We start from the raw sequence: 11121 nt of genomic DNA on the forward strand, positions 1-11121 counted from the left end.
CGTTTTGAATTTTCCATGTTTCTTCAATCAGATTGTAACCAACAAACCTTTCAAAAGAGTAATTCTTTCCCACACCACTCTGTGTATTTGGGGTAGTACCCATCTACATTTCTACAGTCCATTGGCCACGCTAAACCCTAGACATCTAAAAATAATACCGGGGTAATTTTCACTCTCACATGAGAAATTGTATCTGCCGAACGTTACTGCTCGCATTTGTGGTATGCAAAACATGAATCAAGTGATACTGGACACTACTGTTTGTGGATTCTTGCATGAATTCATACACTGAATATGGATTCTTCACTAAGACACAGTTTCAAGGCCTGGTTATAGTAACAGTGGCCGGGAGAGTTATTTGCTTTTAAGGCAGATGTTTACATTAAAACCAGTTTGCTGATACAAGCTTAAACACGAGGAATTTCTTAGTAACAAATCGTTAGGTCAAAGAATCAACTTCAAATACTTGCCACTTACAACTCACAGATAAAGTCTACAGATAGTCTAATTTTTTGTCAACAGATTGATAAATACTTCCGATACACTAACATTTTCAAGAATGATTTGAAATATTAGTCTGCTATGTAGTATGATAACAAAATTCAAGGTTATTATATAATCTCATTGTAGTGGCAGGTCTCAAGCAAAAACTCTGCATATTATATAATGGAAAATTTACCCTTTTGAACACGATTCAGTGAATTCAGATTCTGAAAAATGGTTGAAAACTCCAAGCAACAAAAGCATGTTGTTTTTTTTTACTATTTTCTAATCTGATAAACAGGGTATAACCTTATTCAGTTATTACCTTATTGAATCTCTTTCCCTAAATAGAAGCAGATCCTGATACAACTTGTTGAAAATGCAAGAAGCAACTTCCAAATTCATAGTGGTGCCAAAATCTGGAATTAATGGTTGAGCCGTCCGAATGCAGCCCATAAAATACTCTTTAGCTTTTACAGGTCTTCTCTTGATTTGTAGGGCCCTAGAAGGAGGATGTAGTATTTTTCCAGCGTCCATAAATTCAGGTGTCCACAATTTATTTCTCCAATATAAGCTTCTGGGCCGTAAACGCTGTACACACTGTCTAACCACACACATGGAAGTAATTCTGACTTGTGTTGTGCGATTTCTTACTTTCAACTTCAGGTCATGACGACAGATGATACACATTTGCTGAGAGACATTTCGATGACGTTGGCATCAAAGTGCCTTTACGCAAAACCAACAGGCGAAACTTCGGAGTTGGCCAACTTTCTGGGATAGTGCCAGTGTCGCATATTCAGGCATAAAAGAGCGAGAGGCCAAGTTCTGGTGTCTGCACCCAAAACGTGAATTTCGTCATTTTGGCAAACAACCAATGGCAGATCATGCAAATGACGCTTTGGGGTAAAAGGTGCATTAACACGGTACAAAACTTCTCCAGAGTAGATGAGACAGGACCACTACTCCTGGAGCACTTCTGGCCTAACTCCAGAAACCATTCAGCAAATGGGTTTGAACCTGAATTACTGTATCAAAATTGGACCAATATTCTCTTTAAAAAAAAGCCCAGTTTCTCCAACAAACCCATCAAGACTGGAGCCATTTCTAATCTAAAAGCTACCACAAAATATGTCCATTTTAAAATGTGTTTTATTTTTTACTTTTACACAACTTTTGACCAATCTACACTAACAACCAAGACAGGGAACTATTCTCCTGCATATTTATCTTATTGTTTTCTTCTGCTACCAGACTACTGTATATACCTACCAAGGGGCTTGGGACTTGGGAGTTAAGATACAAAAAGACTGGCGTACTGTATATATCAGTACATGAAGGCTTAAGTCGCAAACTCCAATCGACAAGCCGCTATCCTAGAGATAACAACACACAGTAAATTGTGCAAATTACACAAGAGGTTATTTGTGCAAATTACACAACAACCGCTCGTTGTAAAATAATCAGAACTGATTACTGGTAACAAGGATGTTGTGTGAAAGTGTGTTTCGGGGACCCACTAGGGATAGATACAGATCTACGCTTGTTCCACTAACTGTAGCTATCTTGTTATCTGTATCTGTATCTCTATCTCTGTGCCAGTAAACCGGTAAGGAACATAACATACCAGTACTTACCGGCTGCCTTAGGAACTGACTGTGATTTGAGACAGCACAGATAAAGATATACGTCTACTCTTATCTATAGGCATAGTGAATCTTTAACTTGTTCAAGCTATGACTGAAGACAACTGTAGACATACAGTGCAACTGAAGTTACGGGCTCTGAATAACACATGGTTATCTTGCGGGATTCGAACCAACAACCCTGTGATCCAAAAGTGGGATATAGCCGACCGATATAGCACAGCGCTTGGCCTTTACTGCGCAGTTTTATGTCTTCCTCACTGAGTGCCCGAACTCTAACTCTGCACTAAATTCACAGTCAATCCCCCAAAATGGACCAAGCAGAAAGGACAACACAGCATGCCGTTCAATTTTACCTAACAGCTCCCTTGAGGCCCATCTTTTACTTGAAATACTGCTTCACTAAAGAAAGCCGACATCAATGAAAACGCAGCATTAGAAGATGCAAAAACACATAACTTGGCGGGGCACGGTTTCTTTTGATGAATGCAAAACTAGGAATCTAATATGCATAACTAACATTCATGTTTTACAGATGAGCAATCAAATACAAGTCAATTTGCACTGGGAAGTGCCCTGAGGGGTGATGAGAACTGTAATTCTTACAGCATTGAAGTCACCAGGGATAGATGTGAGAATTGTGTCTGGGAGGAAGTAGACAAGCTTCTAAAGATAAACTCTATCTTTATATTGATACAGGTCTAAATATAACATGCCCTCTCCTACCCCCCCCCCCACACACACACACATGAAGCAAACAACAGCTTGCAACAATGTGAAATAATCTATATAAAAACTTCATACAAAACTTGAGATGATGAAAGTAACAATGTGTCCTTATTGAAATGCCAGTACGCAAAGTTCTAAATATAATAACATATTTACTGCAGTCATGTATTAATGTTATACTTTTGATTGCAAAAAGCAGACAATATTTCTTTTGAATTTGCATGTATGGTACATGTACGTAGGTTCAATATTCTAAACATGAATATGCATATATCATAACATCCTACTGTCAGATTAAACTGCGACAGTATTTTCTACAAAAGATGCAAATATTGCTAATACTGTTTCCACTTCTCCTTTTTCATTAGACAAAGCTACTGGTTCCATACAATTTTTTACATTTATTGGTGGGTGTAACAGGAGAGATTTTGTAGACTGTACCACACAGGAGTCCTGTTTCCTTCACTGCTTCGTCACAAAGCGAGGGGCACTAACAGTGATGGAGACCGACTAAAATTGCGTTCGTGAAAAGATTTTATGTCAAACCCAATTTACAGGTGAACAAATAGATCCAATAGCCAGATGGTATCGCTCCCACTGCAAAATCCGTAAAAACTTAAAACTTTCGTCATTTTCTTTTCTCAATAGTACACATGAAAGATTTACTGGGGGGTAATTTTTACAACAAAACGGTGTAGAACGCAGCTGCCTTGTGCCTTGCCGGTGCGCAGGCTGTGTAAAATTGGCTACGGAACACAAAATACATAAAATATACAACAGCACGGCATCCGTTACATGTTGCATGGCAGAATTTTTGCTGATCTCAAAAGCCTTTATTTCAGAACACTTCTCACAAAGACACATGACTGCTAGAGCTTACGATAAGAAAAATCTCTCTCTACTAGGTAACCACTACCAAAGGACTCAAATTACACTTGGGATCCTTTCACAGAAATAAGCCAGCGCCCGAGTTACTCCTGCTCCCATCTTCAGTAATAGGGCCGACTTCCTTCGTTTTGTCCCAGTGCATCTCAGGATTACCGCATGTTACCAGCAGGGGTGAAGATATATTTCCCCATTTCTCGCTGACAGCGCCTGCCCACCAAGCATTACTCCCAGTCAGCCGTACAAAGGCCCAGTCCTTGCGATCTGGCAGTTTTTCATTGACCCGGTGCCTCCAGCCCTGCGCTGTATGGGATAAAAACCCAGCCAAGTCTGAAACAACCATCTGTTCGCTGGGACTAATTAACGCCTCGGTGGAAACCTCCAATTGCTACAGCAATCCATGCAATTCCAACTGCAATTTCTACCCGTGTGATCAGCATTAGTCCAATATATCATATCTTTCATCTGTGAAATGATTTTCTCAAAATGTCCCTGTCTGGCATGGAAATGTACACATCACACAATCGTTCAGGGTACAACGTGAGGCAAATATACTAATTCATCCTCTCCTTGACGCTTTCGTTCAAAGAAAAGCCAGCAGAAAAGAATATCTGCTGTATCTGTGCATAAAACCGTCCTATCGCTCCCAATATGTCCGATGCAATTCAGGCATTAGTTATTCATCCGGCCCTGAGAAATTGGCCTCATTTAATTTATTTACCGTGCGGCAGCAAAGCAACGTCAGGATGCATTGGGACGGCCCGCTAGCCAGGCAACACAAGACAGCCCTGGAACAATGTAGCATCAGCAAACTAAAGCCTCTACAAACCCTCGCTTAACACTGGAGAAAATTCACAGATCTGCCACGTAGACTGACCTGCACAGGGCATCATTGATCTTATAGGCACATCTGTGTGTAGGGATATTTTCAAACCTCCAATCTAAGAGCTATCTTATGAAAATGAAAGGATCCAGGAATGCTTTAGAAGTCACAATGGTTCTGGGGTACAATACCTAGCCTTGTGGTAACTATGCTGTGTAATCTTGAATACAAGCAGGACTGTGGGATCCTTCAAGGTAAATATTTGGGTGTTCAGGAGAGAAACCACGCAGTCGAAAAATCATTAACCTGGCATGACAATAGCTTCTCCATTCTCGCTAAGCGTTGGAACGCCAAACGAGAGCAAATGTCAAGAATATGGATTTAAAAAAACTCAACTCTAGTGTTTTTAATCTCCGAAAAATGCATCTATATTCAATAAACCTAGCATTATATCATGTAAATGAATTGAGACCTTATGGCTTTTTTTTACCAACTGGGACCAGAAATTTGGAAAATCAAAGGCACGTTCTCAACCCTTCCCTGACCCTACAATCTCTCATCTCAAAAGCATGAAAACAGGGATTATTCTGAGGGCTTTTCTTCAGGAGCCTTTTGTGAACAGCCCAATGATTATAGATGGGGTGTTTCCAGGGTGGGGTCTTCACACTAAAGGCGTGACAAACTGAAACTGTTCAGCTCCAGGGACAGACTTCACAATTTGTCGCTATCTCATTTTCACACAACTGTCAACCACAGGCCCATATCTGGTTTAGCACCCCTACTATAGTAAACAACAATTTCCCTAAATAACGCACACAATCCTTCCAAGCCCAAACAACAGTCCAAAAAATAAATCAATATTTAGGGACGATCAGTTTGGCTTATAACACAAGCATTTGCAAATTTGTCAGCAGCCTTACGACTACATAAATTAATGTATTTAACAGATATTAATATCATATTATATAATATTGTTGTCAGTGCTAGTGCTATGCACTAAATCTACTATGATTAAGTGTACCTGAATATAGTCTCAAAGTCAAAGGATAAAATCTCAAATTTTTATTAATTTCTGTGGGAGTGTTTATCAGTCCTTGTTAAGCTGTGGAGAAAATGAGAAAGACAGGATTTGACACCTAACTGGAAAGGCATCAGCACATGAGTGAAGACCAACAACAAATTTAGTTTAGTGTGCATATACATGATTACTCCAACCACTGGCTATCTTCTTGTTCCATCTGTTAGCATGAGGTAGATTACATTACACGATAGCATTCAACGATTTACCAACATATATATAATGTATCTGACGCATGATAATTATACGAAAGGAACAACCCTACTCGTAGTGCAAAACTAGAAAAGTAGCCAATGTATTGCTTTCTAAACTATGACAGGCACTAGAAAACAATTAGTTGCATACAATTTGCTAAGGATGAGGAAAATTTCAGAATGCAAGTCACTTTTTCTTTGTGACATACTGAAAATTTATTATTTAGCCATTTTTTTTCTCTTCTTTTTTTCTTGCTATGTTCCCAAGGACAGAAAAAGTGACCTCGGCAACATAATGACACCAAGGTCATCCTAATTGGATAATATGTATTGTTCGAAAGTAACCTTTCTAGTTTGCGTAATGTTAACTTAAAAGCTGTCCGACAACCTAGAACAAAAGAACTGTTGTCCAAGAAAAATCGGATTTGTTACGAGCGATGGTGCATATGGGAAACGTAAACGAAAGCTGTAGTTTATTCGTAAACTCAAGATTTGTAGTTTTTACCAATACTTAATCATTTAATGTTTACGTAAACATTTCCTGTTACATACACCTGTAATGCACACATTTGCATACAAAATCTATTTTGGCAACATGTACAAACACTATGATCCTATAAAAATGGTTCAAATGCTATGATAATCAGTAAAAAAACACTTCAAACAATTTCAAGTGTGAACCTGGAAGCGTGCCATTTAAAACGTCAATGCCAACCATTGATTGGCATATGTCAATCACCCCACAGTTAAGTACATGTAAACACCCTCTCCCAGAAGGACCAAAATCCTTAACAAATCTCTGCCTTCCTGTTTCTGCCCAGGGCACGGGCTTAACGGAATTTTGCAGACGTAGGATGGACTTGTGTACAAACATTTCACCTCGCGTCTCCTTGTGGAAAAGGGGAGTTTTTAATTTAAGGCGAGATAGGGGGACATCTCTGCTACAGATGCACACATGTCTCTTGTTTCCAACCGGCTAGAAGAGGAGCTTAGGAGTTGCAAGAAAAGGACGAGGCTTGTGGCCCGAGGGCTGGAGGGTGGCGACTTCGGGGACAAGGACAGTGCCCTCGGGACAGTGCAAGAGGCCAGCTTTGGGACCGGCCAGTTTGCAGACGACTCTACAAAATGCATCGGTCACACCAACGTGTGTCGTGCCTAACGATTTAAGAGAGAGAGAGGAGAGAGAGAGCAGCGAGCTTCGCTACCGTGTGCTTACCTCAGCTGAAGTCGACGACAGGGAACACGCAGGGATGGTGTGAGGAGTGGCACAGGGCGGCACGGGTCCTCGGGGGCGGAGGGTGGAAGGGCTCGGGGGGAAAACAGAACGGGAATCGGGGAGAAGAAGCCACACACAGCAGTAGGACCTCCGCTCTGCAGGCTAGCCTTGATCCGTCTCTTCACTCGGGGTGGCACAAATAGTTCTGGCACCATCACAGGTCAACCCGGGAGATCACTCCGCTTCTCATTCCGCCCCTTTTCATAATCCTAAACATTCTCGTACGTTATCACAAGGTTTACTCTAGAATAGACTATTTAGTAGGTTTATTCATTACCTAAATGTTGTAGATTTTGGGTAAATTTTATCAGATCTATTTTCTGCAATGTAAACATGCGCAGGGATCGCGCGCCGTGACGCTACGTAAGCAGGTCGCACAGTACGCGTGCGCAATAGAATTAGGCCACGGAGGCGCGAGATTTCTGTTTCTGCTTTTGTTATTTTCAGGGCTGGACGCGTTTAAAGAATTGGGTTATGTTTACAGAAACGTTTAGACGCCGCATTACTAGAATGTCCGCACTGCACCAAGTTGAAGAATAAAACCGTGATCCATAAAAGCGGTATGTTGTTATGACAGGTGGCGGCGGTGCCCAAAAGAGTCGCTAGTAAAAACCCAGCAGGTGGTATGGTGACCCCAGTGCCGTTGGCCTTTACCGCTATGGGCGAGGCTTGTCGATTAAAATCTTTCAGCGCGATAAAAAGTTAAAGATCTGGAACAGAACTTCATACCCACAATTAGTTTTAGAGTAGAATGGGCCGCATAAACTTTTACTTTAATACCAAAATCACGCCCTGTTTTTGATACTAGTTAGATAAAATGAACATAATTTGGAACTGCTCTGTGTTTTCGAGTTTCTTCAAACTATAGAGCAAAGCAGGGTCAAACAGTGCAATATCACGAACTTGAAAGAAATAAAGCTGATCAATCATTCCAATTTATAATAGCAATTAAAACAGTGTTAACTAGCTACCAAGGAGCTTTATACTGTAAGAGCCCATGTGTAGAGTCAGTGTCAAGCGCTTTGTCATTTACACAAGTGAGTATGAGTTGAAACGATTGTAAAAGGAAAAACGGTCAAGCTGGGAGCCGAACTCTGTGCTGAGATAGCGACAACTTCACTCGAGATGACACCAGATATGATATTTAAAGCGTCCTTGCTGTATCATAAACCCACAGAAGTAACGTTTTAGCCTAACGCGTTCGTCTGAGTCTGGAAGTGGTACAAATGGCACAGTCACGACCTCTTCTTTAAAAGCTTTTTACCCGAGCCGTGATGTGGGGCAGGCGGACAGATGGGCCGGATCGAACCGCTGCTGAAAGGATCGATCCCCGTTGAAATAAAGGTTACATTCGGACATATGCTGTGAGATACGAGTATAAAGCACCGAACGATCCATTGCAAACCTACGAACGATAGGCCCCACCATAGGCCCAAAATCAGCCATTTTTCTTATCATGTATCCCCACTTTGGGTACCACCAATGGATCAAAGGATTTCCTAACTTTTGTCTGAATCGCAAAAGCGGGAAATTGTTAGCCTCCTTAGTGCAGGCCTCCGGATCCGGGTGGGACTGGTTTTGATTCTGCGTATTTTGTAGAATTTGTAACGCGTTCTTTTGCCGGTCATCGAACAGAAAATCGCCCATAGAAGGTTTGTACCCGCCACGGTAAAAAAATTCTACTAAACGCAGTATCAAAACTACCACCCGCCCGGAGGCCTGCACAGGAGGCTAGAAATTGTCGGGCTTCTTGGTAAGAGTCTCTAAGATTAGCCAGGCCAAAGTATTGATCTCCTCGCCCTACTCTCAGGCTCAGAGTCTCTCGACACACCGGGTTTTTCTCTCCTCTTCCCGTCCCCAATATACCTTTGGCTCTCTGGGGGTGAGGTCGGGAGGAAACAGACGGCATCCATCTTGCAAAAGGTTAAACGTCCGCGTTCGGACATGGAAAAATCGACCGTCGGGCACCGAGGAGAGCCTCTCACTGACACCTGGTGATCTGACGATCGATAGCCGGACAAAAGGGATCGGTCCAGGTGCCGTATCGGCCTGTGCGCGACCGGGGACCGTGTCATTCATGTTATATGACCGCCGCGTCGCCGCGTCAGGTTTTTCCTTCCGATGTAACTGATTTTCTATTACCTATAGGTCCAGGCAAGGCCAAATGCGACAGCTGGTCCGGCGCTCTTTCATTACTTTTCAAAGAAACGCACATGAAACCAAAGGATGAGTGCTTCGTTGTCGGTGAGAACACAAAAACATACTGTACAGCTTGAAACCTATGAGCAAATCGACGTGCGTTTTTTATCATTACAAACTTTACAATAAGCACTGAGTAGATATAGGACTGGTCGTAAACATGAAATATGGCTGAAATAAAGAAGTATATGTAAATAGAGACTCACATGAGCGCCGATGTTGCTTTACCGTCCTATACCACGTGCATCATCCATTTATCAAATGTACAACTATTTTTTACAACAATTCCGGTCCTATCGTGCGAAAATCTCAATCGATACCATCTGCGGACAAATGCCCCAAAGCCAGGTCTAATCTATAGTCAACCGGATTTTATGCTATCTTAATTCCTTTTTACTGAAATGGGCGCCATTTTGGTCTGAGCTAATCATCGATTCTTGATAATGACTTCTGTGCATGTAAACATCGTCACCCACTGTGAGAAAGGAACAATATCCTAAAAATGTAAGATTTTCTCAATTCCTACCATAATCTGACTAGTCTAGCTCATAGCTGTCAATTTGAACATGGCTCTAATGATATATCTAAATTATACATACAACGTTTTTTTTATACAAAATATACATAAAGTATCAATCTAAATATCAATTGCAGTGCCTTCCCGGCTTATTGTTATTACTGAGATAGGAGCAGACATCTATATTTATTCGAGCGACGTTTGTCTTGGTTAAGATTTAAGATCCCTTTTAAGATCAACTATTGGCGTGCTGGAGGTATTAGATTTTCTTTTTTGGGCATATAATTTATCCTTTTCAGTCGGATGGGAAGCAGTGTAAATGCTACGGTGGCGACGTTGTGCTCAAGAGATATATCGATTTTCACCGGGGCATTTTGCGAAATAACAGTCTAAACCGTCTGCCTGGGGTATCTAATATTACCGTAGTGATCGATAAGAATATTTCTTGGTGTAAACACTGGATCTAAATGGGGGATAAGGCATATTTAGAGGTCACAATTATCGTAAATTTGGGTCATAGGTTACCCATATATATATTCCCAAGCTTACGGAACAAAACCATGATGGTAGTTTTGTTGAGCGCATGCTACGGCTGTTGCTATTTTCGTCGGTTCGAGACAATTGCAGCATTTTACTTATATAACAACGTAACATAAATATTTGCAGAAACCCTTTCCCCGGCACTTGAGGCAATGGCGTTCAAAATACAGTTGAGTAACTATCCACAGTTTTTTTTTCGAATCGTAGCATCTGTTCAGATTCACAGAAAAACAACGCGGGATTATTATTTTACTCCTCAGCTATCATTATCGACCACCCATGCCTCCAGGCACTGCCAGTTATTCCCTTGCCTTTTCCTGTCTTTTTTATCGTGATTGCCCAATGGGTATGGTTACGTAACTCAGCCTATGGGTACAAGGTTGCCAACGTTGGTTGTTGGTTTTATGTTTACCGAAAGAAAACATATTGTTTTTCCTCTGTTTCCTCCTCCTCCTCTTCTTCTTCTCCAAACTAATAAGGTCAATGACCTGAACAAGACGTCTGTCACCATGGTAACTAATGTTGGGCTACATCACGTTGCAATTTTACAGCAGGAAGGATTTAGTCTCACCATATAAGAAAGAATTAACAGAGCAGACCATATGTGAAGGTAAACATTATGCATTTGCTTTGCAAATGTTACCTTTCTAATTCTAGTTTAGTTTATATCGACCATATGTTACAACTCGAAATACAAAGATGGCTAAATGTTTGAGTAAAAACCAGGACATAATTCCGGAAATTGACATAA

The 11121-nt window shown here is 41.1% G+C and overlaps 1 protein-coding gene across 6 annotated transcripts in view; it reads right to left on the reverse strand.

Annotated features, from left to right (window-relative positions):
* LOC109474288 (poly(rC)-binding protein 3-like) overlaps window positions 1-7251 on the reverse strand; it is a 65358-nt gene extending 58107 nt beyond the window's left edge. For 5 of the 6 annotated variants that reach the window (XM_019774570.1, XM_019774567.1, XM_019774572.1 and 2 more), the window contains exon 1: window positions 7055-7251. The gene's annotated coding sequence lies outside the window, so the exon portion shown is untranslated. The remainder of the gene's footprint in view (window positions 1-7054) is intronic. The other variant, XM_019774571.1, reaches the window with a different exon arrangement.
* Window positions 7252-11121: the final 3870 nt, after the last annotated feature.

Source organism: Branchiostoma belcheri, unplaced genomic scaffold, assembly GCF_001625305.1.
Source record: "Branchiostoma belcheri isolate BF01 breed outbred unplaced genomic scaffold, Haploidv18h27 scaffold30, whole genome shotgun sequence".
Lineage (NCBI taxonomy): Eukaryota > Metazoa > Chordata > Leptocardii > Amphioxiformes > Branchiostomatidae > Branchiostoma > Branchiostoma belcheri.